The 27,379-nt window shown below is 44.6% G+C and overlaps 8 non-coding genes across 8 annotated transcripts; all 8 read right to left on the bottom strand.

Annotated features, from left to right (window-relative positions):
• Positions 1-5,122: 5,122 nt before the first annotated feature.
• LOC147145321 (U2 spliceosomal RNA) lies at positions 5,123-5,313 on the bottom strand. Its single transcript, XR_015087611.1, has one exon. It is a non-coding gene; the product is annotated as a U2 spliceosomal RNA (small nuclear RNA).
• A 1,609-nt stretch (positions 5,314-6,922) lies between these two features.
• Positions 6,923-7,086, bottom strand: LOC147145320 (U1 spliceosomal RNA). The gene has a single exon (XR_015087690.1). It is a non-coding gene; the product is annotated as a U1 spliceosomal RNA (small nuclear RNA).
• A 6,149-nt stretch (positions 7,087-13,235) lies between these two features.
• Positions 13,236-13,399, bottom strand: LOC147145319 (U1 spliceosomal RNA). The gene has a single exon (XR_015087698.1). It is a non-coding gene; the product is annotated as a U1 spliceosomal RNA (small nuclear RNA).
• A 2,802-nt stretch (positions 13,400-16,201) lies between these two features.
• LOC147145318 (U2 spliceosomal RNA) lies at positions 16,202-16,392 on the bottom strand. Its single transcript, XR_015087610.1, has one exon. It is a non-coding gene; the product is annotated as a U2 spliceosomal RNA (small nuclear RNA).
• A 1,618-nt stretch (positions 16,393-18,010) lies between these two features.
• Positions 18,011-18,174, bottom strand: LOC147145317 (U1 spliceosomal RNA). The gene has a single exon (XR_015087643.1). It is a non-coding gene; the product is annotated as a U1 spliceosomal RNA (small nuclear RNA).
• A 3,609-nt stretch (positions 18,175-21,783) lies between these two features.
• On the bottom strand, positions 21,784-21,974 carry LOC147145316 (U2 spliceosomal RNA). Its single transcript, XR_015087609.1, has one exon. It is a non-coding gene; the product is annotated as a U2 spliceosomal RNA (small nuclear RNA).
• Positions 21,975-23,574: 1,600 nt separating this feature from the next.
• LOC147145315 (U1 spliceosomal RNA) lies at positions 23,575-23,738 on the bottom strand. The gene has a single exon (XR_015087634.1). It is a non-coding gene; the product is annotated as a U1 spliceosomal RNA (small nuclear RNA).
• Positions 23,739-26,835: 3,097 nt separating this feature from the next.
• Positions 26,836-27,020, bottom strand: LOC147145314 (U2 spliceosomal RNA). Its single transcript, XR_015087632.1, has one exon. It is a non-coding gene; the product is annotated as a U2 spliceosomal RNA (small nuclear RNA).
• Between the last annotated feature and the right edge of the window lie 359 nt (positions 27,021-27,379).

Genomic DNA, 27,379 nt, shown 5'->3' with positions numbered 1-27,379 from the left:
AAAAAGCTGTATTGTGATTGACAAGAAACGTATGTGCATGCGTGCGTGCGTGCGCGCGTGAGCGTGTGTGTGCGTGTGTGCGTGTGTGTTTGTGAGATGAATGGGACAGTTATGACAAAGAGTATTTTAGTGAAGTAAGAGTACTTACCAAATGTTCATGTGTGGATATGAATGTATGCGCGTGCATGTGCGTGCGTGCACGTGCACATGCACGGACGTTCACGCGCACTCAAGACTTTCAGGCTGTGTACGTGTGTCTGCTTACATCAGCCCACAGACTTATACTGTGCAGTGAGAGTTTATGAGTCCCATTCTAAATCATGATTTTTGATGCATTGTAAACCTGATGTGTTTTCGTGCATTTTTCAATGATTACCGAATGAAACTATTGTGTGACGAGTGCACTACGCAGCCAAAGTATAAAATTAGTGTTGAGAGTGTGAACAGCCCTAATCCTCCAGGTGGCGCCAAGATAAGAACCTTCTGATTATGCTGGGGTCATCCCAGTAGCGTTTCTGCTTCCGGGGTGACATTGGCTGCCATTTGCTAAATTTTGCTTTGCCTTTTGCTGTGCCTTTTCAGACGTGTGTAAGTACACGCACATACGTTCACACGCGCCAGCCGTGCACGTGTGCAAAGGAATACGTGCGGTTGTGCTGGAGCTTAGAGGAATTTCACTTTAGGGGTTTGGCGGATGTCTTAACTACTTCATTATTTGTACCAAATTCAAATGATGTGTAGAGAGAGCGAGAGGGAACCAAATGAACATTAGAATTTATTAACAATTGACTATTAATGACAAACAATTGGTTATTAATGAGTTGAGCCCCCGAATTAGTTAAATAATAAAATGTTCTGGCCAACGTTGCCGCGGTTACTGGAGGTTCTCCGCCGGCGAGTGAGCGAGTGCAACTGCTGCCGAACGTCGGGGAGGAGCTCCGCTGTCGGGGGCGGCCGACCGTTGTGACGACGGTGGACTCCGAAGACGCTGCCCAATCCAGCCGAGGCTCACAGCCTGCGCCTGCAGACGTGAAGACGTGCAGTGAGAACTTTAACAAAACGCACTTGTTGACTGAATGGTTCAGGGAATTTTGAAGAAAAAGAAAGCCAAAAATATTTTTTTAATTATATCAACTACAACCACGGCAAAGAGACTGTTGACCACCTGGACTAGTTGTCAGAGTTTGTTGTGATCAGATAGGATGGATAGATAGATAGGATGGATAGATAGATAGGCGGCACGGTGGTCGACTGGTTAGCACGTCCGCCTCACAGTTCAGAGGTCGTGGGTTCGATCCCGGCTCCGGCCTCCCTGTGTGGAGTTTGCATGTTCTCCCCGTGCCTGCGTGGGTTTTCTCCGGGCACTCCGGTTTCCTCCCACATTCCAAAAACATGCATGGTAAGTTGATTGGATACTCTAAATTGCCCCTAGGTGTGATTGTGAGTGCGGTTGTTTGTCTCTGTGTGCCCTGCGATTGGCTGGCAACCAGTTCAGGGTGTCCCCCGCCTACTGCCCAAAGACAGCTGGGATAGGCTCCAGCACGCCCCGCGACCCTTGTGAGGATAAGCGGTACAGATAATGGATGGATGGATGGATAGATAGATAGATAGATAGATAGAGAGATAAAGAGATAGATAGATAGATAGAGAGATAAAGAGATAGATAGATAGATGGATAGATAGATCGATAGAGAGAGAGAGATAAAGAGATAGATAGATAGATGGATAGAAACTATATATGTATGGAAGATAGAGAGAGAGAGATAGATAAAGAGAGAGATAGATAGATAGATGGATAGAAACTATATATGTATGGATTTGTCTGGTGCCACTGAACATTTTGAAAGTGAGAAAATATTCAGAAAAGATTGTGTCCATTTTTTGGTCAAAATACCGCAAGAGGCAGAAGGGTTGAATAGTATCGTTCAGTCAGTACATTACCTAAACCATTAGGAATGAGGTAAAATGAATCTGCAAAAACATTCCCATCATGCCTTGCTTCACTTCTACCAAGAATTCAAAGCGGGAATTGTCCCAGCCCCCATGCTTCACTTCCTGTTTCTTTGTGTGGTCAGGAACATAATTTTACCTGCCACACCAGAGACAATAAAACACTGGACCTTTTCTATGCCAACACCAAGGAGGCATACACATCACTGCCCCTCCCCCCGCTGGGCAAAGCTGATCACAACCTGGTGGCTCTCCAGTCTGTGTACAAACCTCTGGTCCGCAGGCAGCCAGCTGTGACCCGCACGGTTCAGAGATGGTCTGGAGAGGCCGAGGAGGCCTTAAAGGACTGCTTCAGCACAACTGTGTGGGAAGTTTTCAGCGATGCTCACGGGGAAGACATTAGTAGTCTAACGGACACTGTTACAGACTATATAAATTTCTGCATGGAGAACACCATACCCACCAGGACAGTAAGGTGTTTCTCCAACAACAAACCCTGGATCACACCAGACATAAAAGCTCTCCTGAAGGAGAACAGGAGGGCTTTTGCGTCAGGCAACATAGAGGAGCGGAGGACTGTGCAGCGCCAGCTGAGGAGGAGGATCAGAGAGGGGAAAAGGTCCTACAGGAAGAGGATGGAGGAGCAGCTGCTGCAGAATAACGCCAGGGGAGTCTGGAGGGGCCTGAAGACCATGTCAGGCCACGGACAACCCAAGACCCGGACTGGGGGGGACCTGCAGTGGACAAATGAGCTAAATCTCTTTTTCAATAGGTTCGATCAGATGCCTGCCTCCACTCCGTCTCTCCTGCTGCAGTCTCCACCTACTCCTCCTGCTGGGCGTGTCACCCCCTCCCCTCTTTTCTCCACAGTCTCCAGCTCCCAGCTACACCAGATAGCCACCACTCCCTCCTGTCCAGCCTTGGCCTTCACAACATCTCAGGTGAGGAACCAGCTGAAGAAGATGAAGGCGAGGAAGGCAGCGGGTCCAGATGGCATCAGCCCCCAGCTCCTCAAATCCTGCGCAGACCAGCTGTGTGGAATTGTCCAGCACATGTTCAACCTGAGCCTGAAGCTGGGCAGGGTCCCCCAGCTATGGAAAACATCCTGCCTGGTCCCGGTGCCAAAGACCCCCCACCCGAAGGAGCTCAACAGCTTCAGACCGGTGGCGCTGACGTCTCACCTGATGAAGACCCTGGAGAGACTGGTCCTTGTCCACCTGCGCCCCCTGGTGAGCTCCTCAATGGACCCACTCCAGTTCGCATACCAGCCTGGCATCAGTGTGGATGATGCCATCATCTACCTCCTCCACACTTCACTCTCCCACCTGGAGAAGGCGGGGAGCACTGTGAGGATCATGTTCTTTGATTTCTCCAGTGCTTTCAACACCATCCAGCCCACCCTACTGGGAGACAAGCTGGAGCGGGCGGGGGTGGCGCACCACCTCACCACATGGATCCAGGACTACCTCACAAACCGGCCACAGTATGTGAGGACACAGGACTGTGTGTCTGACGTGCTCCTCTGCAGCACGGGGGCCCCACAGGGAACTGTCTTGGCTCCCTTCCTGTTCACCCTCTACACCTCGGACTTCAACTACAACACCCCTACCTGTCACCTGCAGAAGTTCTCTGACGACTCTGCGATTGTCGGCCTCATCACAGGCGGAGATGATCGGGAGTACAGAGAACTTACTCAGGGTTTTGTGGACTGGTGCCAGCAGAACCGCCTCCTGATCAATGCGGGGAAATCCAAAGAAATGGTGGTGGATTTCGGTAGGCGCCAGCACTCTTCACCTGCACCAGTGAACATCCGGGGAACAGATGTTGAGAGAGTCTCAACTTACAAGTACCTGGGTGTTCATCTGAACAATAAACTGGACTGGTGCGACAACACAGACGCCCTCTATAGGAAGAGTCAGAGCAGACTCTTCCTCCTCAGGAGACTGAGGTCTTTTGGGGTTCAGGGGACACTCCTCAGGAACTTTTATGACTCGGTGGTTGCATCGGTCATCTTCCAGGGAGTGGTCACCTGGGCAGGCGGCGTCTCGGCCCGGGACAAGAAGCGGCTGGACAAACTGGTCAAGAGGGCCGGCTCTGTCCTGGGCTGCTCCCTGGACTCTGTGGACTCGGTGGGGGACAGGAGGATGTTGGCCAAGCTGTCATCAATGCTGGGCAACCCGGACCACCCCCTCCAGGGCACCCTAACAGCACTTCACAGCACCTTCAGTGACAGACTGTTACACCCTCGCTGTGCAAAGGAGAGATTCCGCCGTTCCTTCTTGCCTGCTGCTGTCAGACTCTTTAACAAGAACATTGTGTAGTCTCTACAAACTGGCGGTCATTAGTGCAATTGTGCAGTCCTGCACCTGAGCTCGTATCGTGCAATACCCAATATTCCCCACTACTGTAATACCGTGCAATACTCAACATTCCCCACTACTGTTAGTCTAGTTTTATTTTTATCCAATGCTGTTCCTTACATTTCACTACAGCACTGCAGCACTGTCACTTAGAGTATTTTTTCCTCTGTACTATGTACAGGCCGAAATGAGTGTTCCTCATATTTTTTATGTAGATGTAGGTTGGTGTGTATACACATGTGTATATACACATGTTACTGCGTATATCTACATAGGTTTGATTCTAAATGTTTGCCGTCAATGTTATACATTAATGGCCACATTATGCCGCCGCCCCTGTGTGACCTATATCTTTGCTACTGTAACAATGAAAATTTCCCCACTGTGGGATCAATAAAGGCATTCTTATTCTTATTCTTATTCTTTACACTGCTGACATCGAGTGGTGTAACAGCATTTTAATAAAATTTGAAGTATGACAAATATCCTTGTTTACTTTAGCTCTTTTTGGAGTAGCGTGGGCAGAGCAAGACAATGTTTTCTTATGGTGGGAAACAAAGGTCTTTCTTGATAAAACTATGACTTTGTATTCTTTTAATTGTTTTTCTATCTTGAAAGGGAAAAAGATTAAAATAAAATACTAAACTATATCCTTCTGAAATGATATCGCAAACTTTCAACATCAGAAGTCTTGCCTTCACTTCTTAGGATACTGCGACATGGGGCATTTGTAATCATGAGTATTGGATGCAAAGACTGAAACATCACCGTGAAATGTCAGACCAAGTTTAATGCTTGTTGTTAACCAGCAGAGGGGGTGCACCATTCCTGGAGATACTGCAATACCAGGTCGATGCATGGAGTGGACGGAGCAAGCCCCTTTTCCATCTCCCAGTTCCAAAAATCAATTTAATATATAGTCCCCAGATAGGAGACGTATCAGATATTAAACTGATAAGAACAGATACTACACTTGATCTTAGCCAAAAGGCCGAGAAGCGATAACTACATATCGGCACAGGGGTCCACTTCATTCCTGACCGGATGAGCTACAGTGACGGTGACAAACGTCAAATAGCCATAACAAACACATTTACAGCCCAAACAACAACTACACGCATTTTAGGTAATGACTAGTGCAACTATGTTGTTTTTGCCCGCCTGCAAATGAAACGAAAGCTGAGCAATTGCTGGGTACTTTGGGTTATGTGGCCCAAAGTGTCCAATAGCAAAGCAGCAATACACGTGTCGTGGACATGTCTGGTGGACACTAATTTTGCTTGCGCTGAACCCAATGATAAGTTTAGGGCTGCACGATAAATCGAAATTTAATCGACGTCGAGGTTTGACCTGGCGCAATAATCCAATCGCAAGAAAGTGTCATTTTATATTCAAAAATGTATTTTTTTCCTCCCCTTTGGTGTTTGAGTGATAGACGTATTAGCCAACCAGAATTGTCGATGCTCGGGTTTGAATGGTACTGGCCAATCTATGGGGTCATTATTGAAGCAAAACCATTTACAAATGCGCATTTCAATCCACAAATGTGTCAAAAAAATCATATCCGTAAACACAGTCACAAATGCCTATTGAGCATCCACAAATGCGTATTGAGAGTTTACCAGAGCTGGGCATTAGACCATTTTTTGTCTGTCCGGCCGCGACCCTCCACCCTTGACTTGGGTACCCTTACGGCCGCGACCCCTCGGCCATATTCATAAACATTGTCGGCCCCGTTCCGCCCTCCGACCAAAAAACAAAGCATCCACAATTGACATCTCCGCGGGAGAAATGCTCTAACGGCAGAGGCTTTTTAAAGATCATTAGCTGACTAATTTACAATTTGAACCCGCTGTGGACACGCTTCAATCTCGCCAGTAGTACTTAGCCAACGTGCGTGTGCTTACTTGCATTGCGAGCCCCGGGCTCGATTTATCGTATAATTATTTGGGTCAAACAGCAGCCAGAAGTCGTAGTCAAGTTACTTATTTATCTTCCACACGTCCCCTCCTTCAAAATAAAAGCATTCCAGCAAACCACTATACACAGCTGCTTGGCTATGGCGTATTTCACAATGCGTTAGTCATGTTAATCAATGTGGCATTTGTTTGTGTAAGAAGAGACGTGCAACAACAACGTGCGTTCAAGCGTGTTTGTGTTTCCTTATTTTCACATCACGTAACCCGCGCCTCCCACCTACAACTGGGGCATACTATTACAAGAGGAGGCGGGGGGTGCTGAGGGGCAATACCACAATCCCTATAACATCAGTTGTCGCTCGCGTCGACGCGGGAGTAGAAAGAAGCCTAAAAAGAAGCCTTTCACCGAGTAGGCTGAGATTAAATTCCGCCGCCCCGCGAGCACGTCGCACCCATGAGGGCCGATTAGTGGGCCTGACTAAAAGCCACTTGCTTAGTCCAGCTATTTTTTAAAAATTTGTCAGCCGACACCAACCACCCTACGGCCCAAAAAATGGGCATCCGGCGGGGCCTGAGGGTCCGTTTGACGAAATGGTTATGCCACAATTACTATCTGACAGATGTATCCTACGATGCGCATCATGAAGAAGAAGAAGAAGAAATTGACAGGTGTATTGATTTTGACAAAGTTATCAGGGGATAGCGCGAACGCAGTCCCCCACTACCAGAAATTGTGCAGTCGAGAGTCCCACATTTGGGGAATTCGCAGAGGTCAGCACAGCCAGAGTGCAATGGCTGAGCCTCACCCTGGGTGAACCACCTTCTTGATCATGGTATCTCCCCTGCCAGGTAAGTATGAGTTGTCCTACTCACCAAGGACAACCTCTTTCGCACACACAGCTTCTTCAGTCACGGCTCATCTGCGAGACACGTGTCGACACATACGCACACATTCACACTGGATGATGCCTCACTCTTCCACCGGTTTAACCCTCCTGCGGTATTTGACCATTTCTTGGATATTTCAGAGCAAAGAATTTTACATCAAAGCCAAAGCATAAAAAAAATAACACGAGGGAGCTGAACTTTCACCCAGATGGTCAGAACATGCCGAAGTTCAAAATGGCACCATGCTGTCATTTTTAAAATGAGTCCTGCATGAGTTAGCTGGTTTCATTGTTTTAACTACGCAGGACGTATTTTGCCATTTTTTGTCCCATTGACTCCCATTATACAGCATGATTTTGGACTTACTGTAAACCTGGTGTGTTTTCGTGCATTTTCAATGAATACCCGATGAGTACATTGTGTGACGGGTCTACTAAACCGTGAAAATCGAAAATTGGAGTTTAGAGTGTTAACAGCCTTAATCCACCATGTGGCGCTAAAGGACAACTAATGATTTTGCTTCGAGATGACGTATGTGCTTGTGGCATGAGTTTGCGTGAGTCGATTTGTTGTGTGTGTGCGTGCGTGCACATACAGGAATATACACTCACGTACACGTGCCTCAGCCGTGCGCGCGTGTGCAAGTGAAAACGCGCGCTCATATTGGAAAATGAAAATGCTGTATGCAAATCTCATTGCTTTCGCTGATGTATGCGCTGTGGGAGTGGCGCTCCATGCATAAAAAGCTGTATTGTGATTGACAAGAAACGTATGTGCATGCGTGCGTGCGCGAGCGCGTGAGCGTGTGTGTGCGTGTGTGCGTGTGTGTTTGTGAGATGAATGGGACAGTTATGACAAAGAGTATTTTAGTGAAATAAGAGTACTTACCAAATGTTCATGTGTGGATATGAATGTATGCGCGTGCATGTGCGTGCGTGCACGTGCACATGCACGGACGTTCACGCGCACTCAAGACTTTCAGGCTGTGTACGTGTGTCTGCTTACATCAGCCCACAGACTTATACTGTGCAGTGAGAGTTTATGAGTCCCATTCTAAATCATGATTTTTGATGCATTGTAAACCTGATGTGTTTTCGTGCATTTTTCAACGATTACCGAATGAAACTATTGTGTGACGAGTGCACTACGCAGCCAAAGTATAAAATTAGTGTTGAGAGTGTGAACAGCCCTAATCCTCCAGGTGGCGCCAAGATAAGAACCTTCTAATTATGCTGGGGTCATCCCAGTAGCGTTTCTGCTTCCGGGGTGCATTGGCTGCCATTTGCCAAATTTTTATCTTTGCCTTTTGCTGTGCCTTTTCAGACGTGTGTAAGTACACGCACATACGTTCACACGCGCCAGCCGTGCACGTGTGCAAAGGAATACGTGCGGTTGTGCTGGAGCTTAGAGGAATTTCACTTTAGGGGTTTGGCGGATGTCTTAACTACTTCATTATTTGTACCAAATTCAAATGATGTGTAGAGAGAGCGAGAGGGAACCAAATGAACATTAGAATTTATTAACAATTGACTATTAATGACAAACAATTGGTTATTAATGAGTTGAGCCCCCGATTTAGTTAAATAATAAAATGTTCTGGCCAACGTTGCCGCGGTTACTGGAGGTTCTCCGCCGGCGAGTGAGCGAGTGCAACTGCTGCCGAACGTCGGGGAGGAGCTCTGCTGTCGGGGGCGGCCGACCGTTGTGACGACGGTGGACTCCGAAGACGCTGCCCAATCCAGCCGAGGCTCACAGCCTGCGCCTGCAGACGTGAAGACGTGCAGTGAGAACTTTAACAAAACACACTTGTTGACTGAATGGTTCAGGGAATTTTGAAGAAAAAGAAAGCCAAAAATATTTTTTTAATTATATCAACTACAACCACGGCAAAGAGACTGTTGACCACCTGGACTAGTTGTCAGAGTTTGTTGTGATTAGATAGGATGGATAGATAGATAGGATGGATAGATAGATAGATAGATAGAGTCACAAATGTCACAAATGCGTAACATGAAGTCACAAATGCCTATTGAGCATCCACAAATGCGTATTGAGAGTTTACCAGAGCTGGGCATTAGACCATTTTTTGTCTCTCCGGCCGCGACCCTCCACCCTTGACTTGGGTACCCTTACGGCCGCGACCCCTCGGCCATATTCATAAACATTGTCGGCCCCGTTCCGCCCTCCGAACAAAAAACAAAGCATCCACAATTGACATCTCCGCGGGAGAAATGCTCTAACGGCAGAGGCTTTTTAAAGATCATTAGCTGACTAATTTACAATTTGAACCCGCTGTGGACATGCTTCAATCTCCCCAGTAGTACTTAGCCAACGTGCGTGTGCTTACTTGCATTGCGAGCCCCGGGCTCGATTTATCGTATAATTATTTGGGTCAAACAGCAGCCAGAAGTCGTAGTCAAGTTACTTATTTATCATTGAAACCATCACCGGCAGACGCTTCCCTTGCACACACAAACAACGTGGTTTTAACAGTGGTAATCTAGTATATGTTAATACTGCTCGTTCGTACCACCATGAGCCCACGTCCAGCACAATAATTAATCTGGCCGTGCTGACCGTGCGCTCCCTTTTAAACAAAACTTTTACCATAAACGACCTGATTTTAGACAATAATTTACATGGTATACTTTTGTCTGAGACATGGCTTGGTACAGATGCTCCAGTTGCTCTCAACGAGGCTTGCCCACCGAATTTTAACTTTTTATTTTCTACAAGGGATGGCAAAAGAGGAGGCGGGACTGCATCAATTTTTATTAATACTCTTTTATCAAAGGAGATCATTTTTAGCAGCTATTTATCGTTTGAACACCATGCCTTTGTTTTTAGCGGTCCCCCTATTCTCTGCATTACCGTCTATAGACCTCCCCATCATTCCACTTCTTTTATTACAGAATTTTCAGAATTCTTATCCATTTTATATTCCAGTTATAACAGGATATTAATAACTGGCGATTTTAATATGCACATGGACAACATCTCGGACCCACTATCCAGAGATTTTTCAAACCTTTTAAACTGCTTGGATTTTAAACAGCACGTCTTGCAGCCAACTCACAACAGAGGACACACCCTGGATTTGGTTATAACCTATGGCTTGTCTGCTGGTGTGTCCTCTGTTGTCGACTTGGCAGTGTCAGACCACTACTGTGTCTATTTTAACATCGCCAGTTTTAACCATCTAGCAGTCCCGGTCAGAACAGTGAAGAAACGCTACCTATCTTCTGAGGTGGCTGCAAATTTTATCGAGATCTTAAAAAACACTCCTGCTGACATTTTACCTGCACCCTGTGATCTTATTGTTGACAATTTTAACCTACATCTTAAATCATCATTAGATTCAGTAGCTCCACTTTTAATTAAAACAACAAAAACAAAGACTGTACCCCCGTGGAGAAACAATGCTATCAAAATATCAAAGAGAAAATGCAGGAGTGCAGAGAGGAGGTGGAGAAAAAGTAAACTCACAGTACACTATGAAATTTTATGCGAACAACTGAAATCCTACAATAAAACAGTAAAACTGGCAAGATCTTCCTATTTCTCAAACCTCATTACAGTCAATAAAAACAACCCCAGGGTTCTCTTCTCCACCTTTGAACTTTTAACTAGTTCTGATTTTAATAAGTCCCCACAGAGACCAACAGATGCTCTCTGTGAGGACTTTGCAGACCACTTCAGAAGTAAAATCGATGACATAAGATCCAGTCTTTTAGCCCGTCAAAACACAAGTTTTAATAAACCCGGACAATCATATTTACATGAGGAAACACTGGAAAGTTTTGCCCTGGTTGATGCAAGGACACTTGTTCGAGTTTTCTCCCAGGTAAACCCAACAACCTGCCTTTTGGATCCAATTCCCACATTTCTTTTTAAGACATTTTATGGATTTTTTGAAGAACAAATTTTAAATATAGTCAATTGCTCTCTTCAGACAGGCGTCTTCCCCGCTGCCTTTAAAACGGCGGTGGTGAAGCCCCTTCTGAAGAAGAGCGGTTCTGACCCGAGCGTTTTTAATAACTACAGACCCGTATCCAACTTACCGTTTTTAAGTAAGATTTTAGAAAAACTGGTTTTCATCCAGTTGAATCATTTTTTAAATACAAATAATATTTTGGAGAAATATCAATCTGGTTTTAGGATGAACCACAGTACGGAGACTGCTCTTTTAAGGATCTTAAATGATATTAGGTGCACTGCAGACGTGAGAAAACTCACAGTCTTGGTGCTACTGGATCTAAGCGCTGCTTTTGATACAGTAGATCACCAAATTTTATTAAATAGACTTAAAAATCTAGTGGGCATCTCTGGTACTGTTTTTGACTGGTTTTATTCCTATCTCACAGACCGATATTTCTTTGTAAGTATGGATACTTGTTCCTCTAAAACTCATGAAATTACATGTGGGGTTCCTCAAGGTTCGATTTTAGGCCCCCTACTTTTTAATCTTTATATGCTTCCCCTCGGGGATGTCATCAGGGGACACGGCATCAGCTTTCACAGCTATGCTGATGACACGCAGCTGTATATTGCCGTGTCTCCTGATGACACAGGACCCATTGATACCCTTTTAAATTGCATTTTAGATATCAAGTCATGGATGGCAGATAATTTCCTACAGCTCAATCAGGACAAGACTGAGGTTTTAGTTATCGGTCCCGAAGGTCAGAGAGAGAAGCTTTTACCAAAACTACACATTTTTAATCCCTCACACTGTGTGAAGAACCTTGGCGTCATTTTTGACTCTGAGCTCAGTTTTATTCCTCATATTAAAAATGTAACCAAGATTGGTTTTTATCACCTTAAGAATATCGCCAGAGTCCGCCCGTTTCTCTCTCAGGCTAACACGGAAGTGCTGATGCATGCCTTTATTTCCTGTCGTTTAGATTACTGTAATGCCCTGCTCTCTGGCCTCCCGAAAAAGAGCATTTCACCACTGCAACTACTGCAGAATTCAGCCGCTCGGGTGCTGACGAGAACCAGAGGGCGGGAGCACATTACGCGAGTTGTTAAATTGCTGCATTGGCTCCCTGTGTGTTTCAGGATCGATTTTAAAGTACTTTTATTAGTTTATAAATGTGTTAATGGTCTTGGGACATCTTATTTATCTGATTTGCTTTTATCATACCAGCCCTCGCGGATCCTGAGGTCCTCTGGCGCCGGCCTTTTATTTATTCCAAGGGTGAGGACCAAAATGCATGGCGAGGCTGCATTCATCCATTTTGGTCCTCACCTTTGGAATAGCCTGCCAGAGGATGTCAGGTCTGCAGAGACTGTTGATATTTTTAAGAGGAAGCTCAAGACACACCTTTTTAGTTTGGCTTTCAACAACTTTTAAATAATTTATCTCTTCTTTTGATTGAAGATAATTCTATGTTTTGCTTTGAATGTTTTAAAGCACTTTGAGTTGCATTTTTATATATGAAAAGTGCTATATAAATAAAATGTGATTGATTGAAATGTGATCAAGTTACTTATTTATCTTCCACACTTCCCCTCCTTCAAAATAAAAGCATTCCAGCAAACCACTATACACAGCTGCTTGGCTATGGCGTATTTAACAATGCGTTAGTCATGTTAATCAATGTGGCATTTGTTTGTGTAAGAAGAGACGTGCAACAACAATGTGCGTTCAAGCTTGTTTGTGTTTCCTTATTTTCATCACGTAACCCGCGCCTCCCACCTACAACTGGGGCATACTATTACAAGAGGAGGCGGGGGGTGCTGAGGGGCAATACCACAATCCCTATAACATCAGTTGTCGCTCGCGTCGACGCGGGAGTAGAAAGAAGCCTAAAAAGAAGCCTTTCACCGAGTAGGCTGAGATTAAATTCCGCCGCCCCGCGAGCACGTCACACCCATGAGGGCCGATTAGTGGGCCCGACTAAAAGCCACTTGCTTAGTCCAGCTATTTTTTAAAAATTTGTCAGCCGACACCAACCACCCCCCGGCCCAAAAAATGGGCATCCGGCGAGGCCTGAGGGTCCGTTTGACAAAATGGTTATGCCACAATTACTATCTGACAGACGTCATCCTACGATGCGCATCATGAAGAAGAAGATGAAGAAACTGACAGGTGTGTTGATTTTGACAAAGTTATCAGGGGATAGCGCGAACGCAGTCCCCCACTACCAGAAATTGTGCAGTCGAGATTCCCACATTTGGGGAATTCGCAGGGGTCAGCACAGCCAGAGTGCAATGGCTGAGCCTCACCCTGGGTGAACCACCTTCTTGATCATGGTATCTCCCCTTCCAGGTAAGTATGAGTTGTCCTCCTCACCAAGGCCAACCTCTTTCGCACACACAGCTTCTTCAGTCACAGCTCATCTGCGAGACAGGTGTCGACACATACGCACACATTCACACTGGATGATGCCTCACTCGTCCACCGGTTTAACCCTCCTGCGGTATTTGACCATTTCTTGGATATTTCAGATCAAAGAATTTTACATCAAAGCCAAAGCATAAAAAAATAATACGAGGTAGCTGAACTTTCACCCAGATGGTCAGAACATGCCGAAGTTCAAAATGGCACCATGCTGTCATTTTTAAAATGAGTCCTGCATGAGTTAGCTGGTTTCATTGTTTTAACTACGCAGGACGTATTTTGCCATTTTTTGTCCCATTGACTCCCATTATACAGCATGACTTTGGACTTACTGTAAACCTGGTGTGTTTTCGTGCATTTTCAATGAATACCCGATGAGTACATTGTGTGACGGGTCTACTAAACCGTGAAAATCGAAAATTGGAGTTTAGAGTGTTAACAGCCCTAATCCACCATTTGGCGCTAAAGAACAACTAATGATTTTGCTTCGAGATGACGTATGTGCTTGTGGCATGAGTTCGCGTTAGTCTATTTGTTGTGTTTGTGCGTGCGTGCACATACAGGAATATACACTCACGTACACGTGCCTCAGCCGTGCGCGCGTGTGCAAGTGAAAACGCGCGCTCATATTGGAAAATGAAAATGCTGTATGCAAATCTCATTGCTTTTGCTGATGTATGCGCTGTGGGAGTGGCGCTCCATGCATAAAAAGCTGTATTGTGATTGACAAGAAACGTACGTGCGTACGTGCGTGCGTGCTTGCGCGAGCGCGTGAGCGTGTGTGTGCGTGTGTGCGTGCGTGCGTGTGTGTTTGTGAGATGAATGGGACAGTTATGACAAAGAGTGTTTTAGTGAAGTAAGAGTACTTATCAAATGTTCATGTGTGGATATGAATGTGTGCGCGTGCATGTGCGTGCGTGCACGTGCACATGCACGGACGTTCACGCGCACTCAAGACTTTCAGGCTGTGTACGTGTGTCTGCTTAAATCAGCCCACAGACTTATACTGTGCAGTGAGAGTTTGAGTCCCATTCTAAATCATGATTTTTGATGCATTGTAAACCTGATGTGTTTTCGTGCATTTTTCAATGATTACCGAATGAAACTATTGTGTGACGAGTGCACTACGCAGCCAAAGTATAAAATTAGTGTTGAGAGTGTGAACAGCCCTAATCCTCCAGGTGGCGCCAAGATAAGAACCTTCTGATTATGCTGGGGTCATCCCAGTAGCGTTTCTGCTTCCGGGGTGACATTGGCTGCCATTTGCTAAATTTTGCTTTGCCTTTTGCTGTGCCTTTTCAGACGTGTGTAAGTACACGCACATACGTTCACACGCGCCAGCCGTGCACGTGTGCAAAGGAATACGTGCGGTTGTGCTGGAGCTTAGAGGAATTTCACTTTAGGGGTTTGGCGGATGTCTTAACTACTTCATTATTTGTACCAAATTCAAATGATGTGTAGAGAGAGCGAGAGGGAACCAAATGAACATTAGAATTTATTAACAATTGACTATTAATGACAAACAATTGGTTATTAATGAGTTGAGCCCCCGAATTAGTTAAATAATAAAATGTTCTGGCCAACGTTGCCGCGGTTACTGGAGGTTCTCCGCCGGCGAGTGAGCGAGTGCAACTGCTGCCGAACGTCGGGGAGGAGCTCCGCTGTCGGGGGCGGCCGACCGTTGTGACGACGGTGGACTCCGAAGACGCTGCCCAATCCAGCCGAGGCTCACAGCCTGCGCCTGCAGACGTGAAGACGTGCAGTGAGAACTTTAACAAAACACACTTGTTGACTGAATGGTTCAGGGTATTTTGAAGAAAAAGAAAGCCAAAAATATTTTTTTAATTATATCAACTACAACCACGGCAAAGAGACTGTTGACCACCTGGACTAGTTGTCAGAGTTTGTTGTGATTAGATAGGATGGATGGATGGATGGATGGATGGATGGATGGATAGATGGATAGATGGATAGATGGATAGAAACTATATATATATGGAAGATAGAGAGAGAGAGAGAGAGAGATAGATAGATAAAGAGAGAGATAGATAGATAGATGGATGGAAACTATATATGTATGGATTTGTCTGGTGCCACTGAACATTTTGAAAGTGAGAAAATATTCAGAAATGATTGTGTCCATTTTTTGGTCAAAATACCGCAAGAGGCAGAAAGGTTGAATAGTATCGTTCAGTCAGTACATTACCTAAACCATTAGGAATGAGGTAAAATGAATCTGCAAAAACATTCCCATCATGCCTTGCTTCACTTCTACCAAGAATTCAAAGCAGGAATTGTCCCAGCCCCCATGCTTCACTTCCTGTTTCTTTGTGTGGTCAGGAACATAAATTTACGCTGCTGACATCGAGTGGTGTAACAGCATTTTAATAAAATTTGAAGTATGACAAATATCCTTGTTTACTTTAGCTCTTTTTGAAGTAGCGTGGGCAGAGCAAGACAATGTTTTCTTATGGTGGGAAACAAAGGTCTTTCTTGATAAAACTATGACTTTGTATTCTTTTAATTGTTTTTCTATCTTGAAAGGGAAAAAGATTAAAATAAAATACTAAACTATATCCTTCTGAAATGATAACGCAAACTTTCAACATCAGAAGTCTTGCCTTCACTTCTTAGGATACTGCGACATGGGGCATTCGTAATCATGAGTATTGGCTGCAAAGACCGAAACACCACCGTGAAACGTCAGACCAAGTTTAATGCTTGTTGTTAACCAGCAGAGGGGGTGCACCATTCCTGGAGATACTGCAATACCAGGTCGATGCATGGAGTGGACGGAGCAAGCCCCTTTTCCATCTCCCAGTTCCAAAAATCAATTTAATATATAGTCCCCAGATAGGAGACGTATCAGATATTAAACTGATAAGAACAGATACTACACTTGATCTTAGCCAAAAGGCCGAGAAGCGATAACTACATATCGGCACAGGGGTCCACTTCATTCCTGACCGGATGAGCTACAGTGACGGTGACAAACGTCAAATAGCCATAACAAACACATTTACAGCCCAAACAACAACTACGCGCATTTTAGGTAATGACTAGTGCAACTGTGTTGTTTTTGCCCGCCTGCAAATGAAACGAAAGCTGAGCAATTGCTGGGTACTTTGGGTTATGTGGCCCAAAGTGTCCAATAGCAAAGCAGCAATACACGTGTCGTGGACATGTCTGGTGGACACTAATTTTGCTTGCGCTGAACCCAATGATAAGTTTAGGGCTGCACGATAAATCGAAATTTAATCGACGTCGAGGTTTGACCTGGCGCAATAATCCAATCGCAAGAAAGTGTCATTTTATATTCAAAAATGTATTTTTTTCCTCCCCTTTGGTGTTTGAGTGATAGACGTATTAGCCAACCAGAATTGTCGATGCTCGGGTTTGAATGGTACTGGCCAATCTATGGGGTCATTATTGAAGCAAAACCATTTACAAATGCGCATTTCAATCCACAAATGTGTCAAAAAAATCATATCCGTAAACACAGTCACAAATGCCTATTGAGCATCCACAAATGCGTATTGAGAGTTTACCAGAGCTGGGCATTAGACCATTTTTTGTCTGTCCGGCCGCGACCCTCCACCCTTGACTTGGGTACCCTTACGGCCGCGACCCCTCGGCCATATTCATAAACATTGTCGGCCCCGTTCCGCCCTCCGACCAAAAAACAAAGCATCCACAATTGACATCTCCGCGGGAGAAATGCTCTAACGGCAGAGGCTTTTTAAAGATCATTAGCTGACTAATTTACAATTTGAACCCGCTGTGGACACGCTTCAATCTCGCCAGTAGTACTTAGCCAACGTGCGTGTGCTTACTTGCATTGCGAGCCCCGGGCTCGATTTATCGTATAATTATTTGGGTCAAACAGCAGCCAGAAGTCGTAGTCAAGTTACTTATTTATCTTCCACACGTCCCCTCCTTCAAAATAAAAGCATTCCAGCAAACCACTATACACAGCTGCTTGGCTATGGCGTATTTCACAATGCGTTAGTCATGTTAATCAATGTGGCATTTGTTTGTGTAAGAAGAGACGTGCAACAACAACGTGCGTTCAAGCGTGTTTGTGTTTCCTTATTTTCACATCACGTAACCCGCGCCTCCCACCTACAACTGGGGCATACTATTACAAGAGGAGGCGGGGGGTGCTGAGGGGCAATACCACAATCCCTATAACATCAGTTGTCGCTCGCGTCGACGCGGGAGTAGAAAGAAGCCTAAAAAGAAGCCTTTCACCGAGTAGGCTGAGATTAAATTCCGCCGCCCCGCGAGCACGTCGCACCCATGAGGGCCGATTAGTGGGCCTGACTAAAAGCCACTTGCTTAGTCCAGCTATTTTTTAAAAATTTGTCAGCCGACACCAACCACCCCCCGGCCCAAAAAATGGGCATCCGGCAGGGCCTGAGGGTCCGTTTGACAAAATGGTTATGCCACAATTACTATCTGACAGATGTATCCTACGATGCTCATCATGAAGAAGAAGAAGAAGAAGAAGAAGAAATTGACAGGTGTGTTGATTTTGACAAAGTTATCAGGGGATAGCGCGAACGCAGTCCCCCACTACCAGAAATTGTGCAGTCGAGATTCCCACATTTGGGGAATTCGCAGAGGTCAGCACAGCCAGAGTGCAATGGCTGAGCCTCACCCTGGGTGAACCACCTTCTTGATCATGGTATCTCCCCTGCCAGGTAAGTATGAGTTGTCCTACTCACCAAGGACAACCTCTTTCGCACACACAGCTTCTTCAGTCACGGCTCATCTGCGAGACACGTGTCGACACATACGCACACATTCACACTGGATGATGCCTCACTCTTCCACCGGTTTAACCCTCCTGCGGTATTTGACCATTTCTTGGATATTTCAGATCAAAGAATTTTACATCAAAGCCAAAGCATAAAAAAAATAACACGAGGGAGCTGAACTTTCACCCAGATGGTCAGAACATGCCAAAGTTCAAAATGGCACCATGCTGTCATTTTTAAAATGAGTCCTGCATGAGTTAGCTGGTTTCATTGTTTTAACTACGCAGGACGTATTTTGCCATTTTTTGTCCCATTGACTCCCATTATACAGCATGATTTTGGACTTACTGTAAACCTGGTGTGTTTTCGTGCATTTTCAATGAATACCCGATGAGTACATTGTGTGACGGGTCTACTAAACCGTGAAAATCGAAAATTGGAGTTTAGAGTGTTAACAGCCTTAATCCACCATGTGGCGCTAAAGGACAACTAATGATTTTGCTTCGAGATGACGTATGTGCTTGTGGCATGAGTTTGCGTGAGTCGATTTGTTGTGTGTGTGCGTGCGTGCACATACAGGAATATACACTCACGTACACGTGCCTCAGCCGTGCGCGCGTGTGCAAGTGAAAACGCGCGCTCATATTGGAAAATGAAAATGCTGTATGCAAATCTCATTGCTTTCGCTGATGTATGCGCTGTGGGAGTGGCGCTCCATGCATAAAAAGCTGTATTGTGATTGACAAGAAACGTATGTGCATGCGTGCGTGCGCGAGCGCGTGAGCGTGTGTGTGCGTGTGTGCGTGTGTGTTTGTGAGATGAATGGGACAGTTATGACAAAGAGTATTTTAGTGAAGTAAGAGTACTTACCAAATGTTCATGTGTGGATATGAATGTATGCGCGTGCATGTGCGTGCGTGCACGTGCACATGCACGGACGTTCACGCGCACTCAAGACTTTCAGGCTGTGTACGTGTGTCTGCTTACATCAGCCCACAGACTTATACTGTGCAGTGAGAGTTTATGAGTCCCATTCTATCCATCCATCCATTATCTGTACCGCTTCTCCTCACAAGGGTCGCGGGGCGTGCTGGAGCCTATCCCAGCTGTCTTTGGGCAGTAGGCGGGGGACACCCTGAACAGGTTGCCAGCCAATCGCAGGGCACACAGAGACAAACATCCGCACTCACAATCACACCTAGGGGCAATTTAGACAGTCCAATCAACTTACCATGCATGTTTTTGGAATGTGGGAGGAAACCGGAGTGCCCGGAGAAAACCCACGCAGTTACGGGGAGAACATGCAAACTCCACACAGGGAGGCCGGAGCCGGGATCGAACCCACGACCTCTGAACTGTGAGGCGGACGTGCTAACCAGTCGACCACCGTGCCGCCTAGAGTCCCATTCTAAATCATGATTTTTGATGCATTGTAAACCTGATGTGTTTTCGTGCATTTTTCAATGATTACCGAATGAAACTATTGTGTGACGAGTGCACTACGCAGCCAAAGTATAAAATTAGTGTTGAGAGTGTGAACAGCCCTAATCCTCCAGGTGGCGCCAAGATAAGAACCTTCTAATTATGCTGGGGTCATCCCAGTAGCGTTTCTGCTTCCGGGGTGACATTGGCTGCCATTTGCCAAATTTTGCTTTGCCTTTTGCTGTGCCTTTTCAGACGTGTGTAAGTACACGCACATACGTTCACACGCGCCAGCCGTGCACGTGTGCAAAGGAATACGTGCGGTTGTGCTGGAGCTTAGAGGAATTTCACTTTAGGGGTTTGGCGGATGTCTTAACTACTTCATTATTTGTACCAAATTCAAATGATGTGTAGAGAGAGCGAGAGGGAACCAAATGAACATTAGAATTTATTAACAATTGACTATTAATGACAAACAATTGGTTATTAATGAGTTGAGCCCCCGAATTAGTTAAATAATAAAATGTTCTGGCCAACGTTGCCGCGGTTACTGGAGGTTCTCCGCCGGCGAGTGAGCGAGTGCAACTGCTGCCGAACGTCGGGGAGGAGCTCCGCTGTCGGGGGCGGCCGACCGTTGTGACGACGGTGGACTCCGAAGACGCTGCCCAATCCAGCCGAGGCTCACAGCCTGCGCCTGCAGACGTGAAGACGTGCAGTGAGAACTTTAACAAAACGCACTTGTTGACTGAATGGTTCAGGGAATTTTGAAGGAAAAGAAAGCCAAAAATATTTTTTTAATTATATCAACTACAACCACGGCAAAGAGACTGTTGACCACCTGGACTAGTTGTCAGAGTTTGTTGTGATCAGATAGGATGGATAGATAGATAGGATGGATAGATAGATAGATAGATAGATAGATAGATAGATAGATAGATAGATAGATAGATAGATAGATAGATAGATAGATAGATAGATAGATAGATAGATAGATAGATAGATAGATCGATAGAGAGAGAGAGATAAAGAGATAGATAGATAGATGGATAGATAGATAGATAGATAGATAGATAGATAGATAGATAGATAGATAGATAGATAGATAGATCGATAGATCGATAGAGAGAGAGAGATAAAGAGATAGATAGATAGATGGATAGATAGATAGATAGATAGATAGATAGATAGATCGATAGATCGATAGATCGATAGATCGATAGAGAGAGAGAGATAAAGAGATAGATAGATAGATGGATAGATAGATAGATAGATAGATAGATAGATAGATAGATAGATAGATAGATAGATAGATAGATAGATAGATAGATAGATAGATAGATAGATAGATAGATAGAGAGAGAGAGAGATAAAGAGATAGATAGATAGATGGATAGAAACTATATATGTATGGAAGATAGAGAGAGAGAGATAGATAAAGAGAGAGATAGATAGATAGATGGATAGAAACTATATATGTATGGATTTGTCTGGTGCCACTGAACATTTTGAAAGTGAGAAAATATTCAGAAAAGATTGTGTCCATTTTTTGGTCAAAATACCGCAAGAGGCAGAAGGGTTGAATAGTATCGTTCAGTCAGTACATTACCTAAACCATTAGGAATGAGGTAAAATGAATCTGCAAAAACATTCCCATCATGCCTTGCTTCACTTCTACCAAGAATTCAAAGCGGGAATTGTCCCAGCCCCCATGCTTCACTTCCTGTTTCTTTGTGTGGTCAGGAACATAATTTTACGCTGCTGACATCGAGTGGTGTAACAGCATTTTAATAAAATTTGAAGTATGACAAATATCCTTGTTTACTTTAGCTCTTTTTGGAGTAGCGTGGGCAGAGCAAGACAATGTTTTCTTATGGTGGGAAACAAAGGTCTTTCTTGATAAAACTATGACTTTGTATTCTTTTAATTGTTTTTCTATCTTGAAAGGGAAAAAGATTAAAATAAAATACTAAACTATATCCTTCTGAAATGATATTGCAAACTTTCAACATCAGAAGTCTTGCCTTCACTTCTTAGGATACTGCGACATGGGGCATTCGTAATCATGAGTATTGGCTGCAAAGACCGAAACACCACCGTGAAACATCAGACCAAGTTTAATGCTTGTTGTTAACCAGCAGAGGGGGTGCACCATTCCTGGAGATACTGCAATACCAGGTCGATGCATGGAGTGGACGGAGCAAGCCCCTTTTCCATCTCCCAGTTCCAAAAATCAATTTAATATATAGTCCCCAGATAGGAGACGTATCAGATATTAAACTGATAAGAACAGATACTACACTTGATCTTAGCCAAAAGGCCGAGAAGCGATAACTACATATCGGCACAGGGGTCCACTTCATTCCCGACCGGATGAGCTACAGTGACGGTGACAAACGTCAAATAGCCATAACAAACACATTTACAGCCCAAACAACAACTACGCGCATTTTAGGTAATGACTAGTGCAACTGTGTTGTTTTTGCCCGCCTGCAAATGAAACGAAAGCTGAGCAATTGCTGGGTACTTTGGGTTATGTGGCCCAAAGTGTCCAATAGCAAAGCAGCAATACACGTGTCGTGGACATGTCTGGTGGACACTAATTTTGCTTGCGCTGAACCCAATGATAAGTTTAGGGCTGCACGATAAATCGAAATTTAATCGACGTCGAGGTTTGACCTGGCGCAATAATCCAATCGCAAGAAAGTGTCATTTTATATTCAAAAATGTATTTTTTTCCTCCCCTTTGGTGTTTGAGTGATAGACGTATTAGCCAACCAGAATTGTCGATGCTCGGGTTTGAATGGTACTGGCCAATCTATGGGGTCATTATTGAAGCAAAACCATTTACAAATGCGCATTTCAATCCACAAATGTGTCAAAAAAATCATATCCGTAAACACAGTCACAAATGCCTATTGAGCATCCACAAATGCGTATTGAGAGTTTACCAGAGCTGGGCATTAGACCATTTTTTGTCTGTCCGGCCGCGACCCTCCACCCTTGACTTGGGTACCCTTACGGCCGCGACCCCTCGGCCATATTCATAAACATTGTCGGCCCCGTTCCGCCCTGCGACCAAAAAACAAAGCATCCACAATTGACATCTCCGCGGGAGAAATGCTCTAACGGCAGAGGCTTTTTAAAGATCATTAGCTGACTAATTTACAATTTGAACCCGCTGTGGACACGCTTCAATCTCGCCAGTAGTACTTAGCCAACGTGCGTGTGCTTACTTGCATTGCGAGCCCCGGGCTCGATTTATCGTATAATTATTTGGGTCAAACAGCAGCCAGAAGTCGTAGTCAAGTTACTGATTTATCTTACACACGTCCCCTCCTTCAAAATAAAAGCATTCCAGCAAACCACTATACACAGCTGCTTGGCTATGGCGTATTTCACAATGCGTTAGTCATGTTAATCAATGTGGCATTTGTTTGTGTAAGAAGAGACGTGCAACAACAACGTGCGTTCAAGCGTGTTTGTGTTTCCTTATTTTCACATCACGTAACCCGCGCCTCCCACCTACAACTGGGGCATACTATTACAAGAGGAGGCGGGGGGTGCTGAGGGGCAATACCACAATCCCTATAACATCAGTTGTCGCTCGCGTCGACGCGGGAGTAGAAAGAAGCCTAAAAAGAAGCCTTTCACCGAGTAGGCTGAGATTAAATTCCGCCGCCCCGCGAGCACGTCACACCCATGAGGGCCGATTAGTGGGCCCGACTAAAAGCCACTTGCTTAGTCCAGCTATTTTTTAAAAATTTGTCAGCCGACACCAACCACCCCCCGGCCCAAAAAATGGGCATCCGGCGGGGCCTGAGGGTCCGTTTGACAAAATGGTTATGCCACAATTACTATGTGACAGATGCATCCTACGATGCGCATCATGAAGAAGAAATTGACAGGTGTGTTGATTTTGACAAAGTTATCAGGGGATAGCGCGAACGCAGTCCCCCACTACCAGAAATTGTGCAGTCGAGATTCCCACATTTGGGGAATTCGCAGAGGTCAGCACAGCCAGAGTGCAATGGCTGAGCCTCACCCTGGGTGAACCACCTTCTTGATCATGGTATCTCCCCTGCCAGGTAAGTATGAGTTGTCCTACTCACCAAGGACAACCTCTTTCGCACACACAGCTTCTTCAGTCACGGCTCATCTGCGAGACACGTGTCGACACATACGCACACATTCACACTGGATGATGCCTCACTCTTCCACCGGTTTAACCCTCCTGCGGTATTTGACCATTTCTTGGATATTTCAGATCAAAGAATTTTACATCAAAGCCAAAGCATAAAAAAAATAACACGAGGGAGCTGAACTTTCACCCAGATGGTCAGAACATGCCGAAGTTCAAAATGGCACCATGCTGTCATTTTTAAAATGAGTCCTGCATGAGTTAGCTGGTTTCATTGTTTTAACTACGCAGGACGTATTTTGCCATTTTTTGTCCCATTGACTCCCATTATACAGCATGATTTTGGACTTACTGTAAACCTGGTGTGTTTTCGTGCATTTTCAATGAATACCCGATGAGTACATTGTGTGACGGGTCTACTAAACCGTGAAAATCGAAAATTGGAGTTTAGAGTGTTAACAGCCTTAATCCACCATGTGGCGCTAAAGGACAACTAATGATTTTGCTTCGAGATGACGTATGTGCTTGTGGCATGAGTTTGCGTGAGTCGATTTGTTGTGTGTGTGCGTGCGTGCACATACAGGAATATACACTCACGTACACGTGCCTCAGCCGTGCGCGCGTGTGCAAGTGAAAACGCGCGCTCATATTGGAAAATGAAAATGCTGTATGCAAATGAGATCTCATTACTTTGGCTGGTGTATGCGCTGTGGGAGTGGCGCTCCATGCAGAAAAAGCTGTATTGTGATTGACAAGAAACGTACGCGCGTGCGTGCGTGCGCGAGCGCGTGAGCGTGTGTGTGCGTGTGTGTTTGTGAGATGAATGGGACAGTTATGACAAAGAGTGTTTTAGTGAAGTAAGAGTACTTATCAAATGTTCATGTGTGGATATGAAAGTGTGCGCGTGCATGTGCGTGCGTGCACGTGCACATGCACGGACGTTCACGCGCACTCAAGACTTTCAGGCTGTGTACGTGTGTCTGCTTACATCAGCCCACAGACTTATACTGTGCAGTGAGAGTTTATGAGTCCCATTCTAAATCATGATTTTTGATGCATTGTAAACCTGATGTGTTTTCGTGCATTTTTCAATGATTACCGAATGAAACTATTGTGTGACGAGTGCACTACGCAGCCAAAGTATAAAATTAGTGTTGAGAGTGTGAACAGCCCTAATCCTCCAGGTGGCGCCAAGATAAGAACCTTCTGATTATGCTGGGGTCATCCCAGTAGCGTTTCTGCTTCCGGGGTGACATTGGCTGCCATTTGCTAAATTTTGCTTTGCCTTTTGCTGTGCCTTTTCAGACGTGTGTAAGTACACGCACATACGTTCACACGCGCCAGCCGTGCACGTGTGCAAAGGAATACGTGCGGTTGTGCTGGAGCTTAGAGGAATTTCACTTTAGGGGTTTGGCGGATGTCTTAACTACTTCATTATTTGTACCAAATTCAAATGATGTGTAGAGAGAGCGAGAGGGAACCAAATGAACATTAGAATTTATTAACAATTGACTATTAATGACAAACAATTGGTTATTAATGAGTTGAGCCCCCGAATTAGTTAAATAATAAAATGTTCTGGCCAACGTTGCCGCGGTTACTGGAGGTTCTCCGCCGGCGAGTGAGCGAGTGCAACTGCTGCCGAACGTCGGGGAGGAGCTCCGCTGTCGGGGGCGGCCGACCGTTGTGACGACGGTGGACTCCGAAGACGCTGCCCAATCCAGCCGAGGCTCACAGCCTGCGCCTGCAGACGTGAAGACGTGCAGTGAGAACTTTAACAAAACGCACTTGTTGACTGAATGGTTCAGGGAATTTTGAAGGAAAAGAAAGCCAAAAATATTTTTTTAATTATATCAACTACAACCACGGCAAAGAGACTGTTGACCACCTGGACTAGTTGTCAGAGTTTGTTGTGATCAGATAGGATGGATAGATAGATAGGATGGATAGATAGATAGATGGATAGATGGATAGATAGATAGATAGATAGATAGATAGATAGATAGATAGATAGATAGATAGATAGATAGATAGATAGATAGATAGATAGATAGATAGATAGATAGAGAGAGAGAGATAAAGAGATAGATAGATAGATAGATAGATAGATAGATAGATAGATAGATAGATAGATAGATAGATAGATAGAGAGAGAGAGATAAAGAGATAGATAGATAGATAGATAGATAGATAGATAGATAGATAGATAGATAGATAGATAGATAGATAGATAGATAGATAGATAGATAGATAGATCGATAGATAGAGAGAGAGAGAGAGATAAAGAGATAGATAGATAGATGGATAGAAACTATATATGTATGGAAGATAGAGAGAGAGAGATAGATAAAGAGAGAGATAGATAGATAGATGGATAGAAACTATATATGTATGGATTTGTCTGGTGCCACTGAACATTTTGAAAGTGAGAAAATATTCAGAAAAGATTGTGTCCATTTTTTGGTCAAAATACCGCAAGAGGCAGAAGGGTTGAATAGTATCGTTCAGTCAGTACATTACCTAAACCATTAGGAATGAGGTAAAATGAATCTGCAAAAACATTCCCATCATGCCTTGCTTCACTTCTACCAAGAATTCAAAGCGGGAATTGTCCCAGCCCCCATGCTTCACTTCCTGTTTCTTTGTGTGGTCAGGAACATAATTTTACGCTGCTGACATCGAGTGGTGTAACAGCATTTTAATAAAATTTGAAGTATGACAAATATCCTTGTTTACTTTAGCTCTTTTTGGAGTAGCGTGGGCAGAGCAAGACAATGTTTTCTTATGGTGGGAAACAAAGGTCTTTCTTGATAAAACTATGACTTTGTATTCTTTTAATTGTTTTTCTATCTTGAAAGGGAAAAAGATTAAAATAAAATACTAAACTATATCCTTCTGAAATGATATTGCAAACTTTCAACATCAGAAGTCTTGCCTTCACTTCTTAGGATACTGCGACATGGGGCATTCGTAATCATGAGTATTGGCTGCAAAGACCGAAACACCACCGTGAAACATCAGACCAAGTTTAATGCTTGTTGTTAACCAGCAGAGGGGGTGCACCATTCCTGGAGATACTGCAATACCAGGTCGATGCATGGAGTGGACGGAGCAAGCCCCTTTTCCATCTCCCAGTTCCAAAAATCAATTTAATATATAGTCCCCAGATAGGAGACGTATCAGATATTAAACTGATAAGAACAGATTTTTCTTTTGAACAAGTTTTATTGTTACAATGGACAAATGTTAGTCACATCTCTCCAATATGGAGCACAGCTCTATTCACAAAACAACATGTTCAAACAATATCCTTGTTAGCTTAAAAGTCATCATGTTAACCTTAATAATACCAGGTAAACTATGCATAATATACTGAAATTTAAAAGACAGATTAGATAGAACATATCGAGCCTGTTGTACAGAAGCGTAGTGTCCTTAGTAATTGGGACCTCATCCTACCCTTTCAAACAGCATTCCTCCGGTCCTCTCAGGGCGCCCATAGGAGTTCCTCACCCCTCTTGTTCCTTTTCAGCAGTCTCTCCCGGTGAACCAGACCGTCGCTGCCAAGACCTTTTATGTGTAGCTTCGGTTCCCTC

This window comes from Filicampus tigris, chromosome 7 (assembly GCF_054856515.1).
Source record: "Filicampus tigris isolate MCC_2025a chromosome 7, RoL_Ftig_1.0, whole genome shotgun sequence".
Taxonomy (NCBI): Eukaryota; Metazoa; Chordata; class Actinopteri; order Syngnathiformes; family Syngnathidae; genus Filicampus; species Filicampus tigris.
Note: the sequence above shows the minus strand (reverse complement) of the source record. Positions and strands in the feature narration are given on the sequence as shown.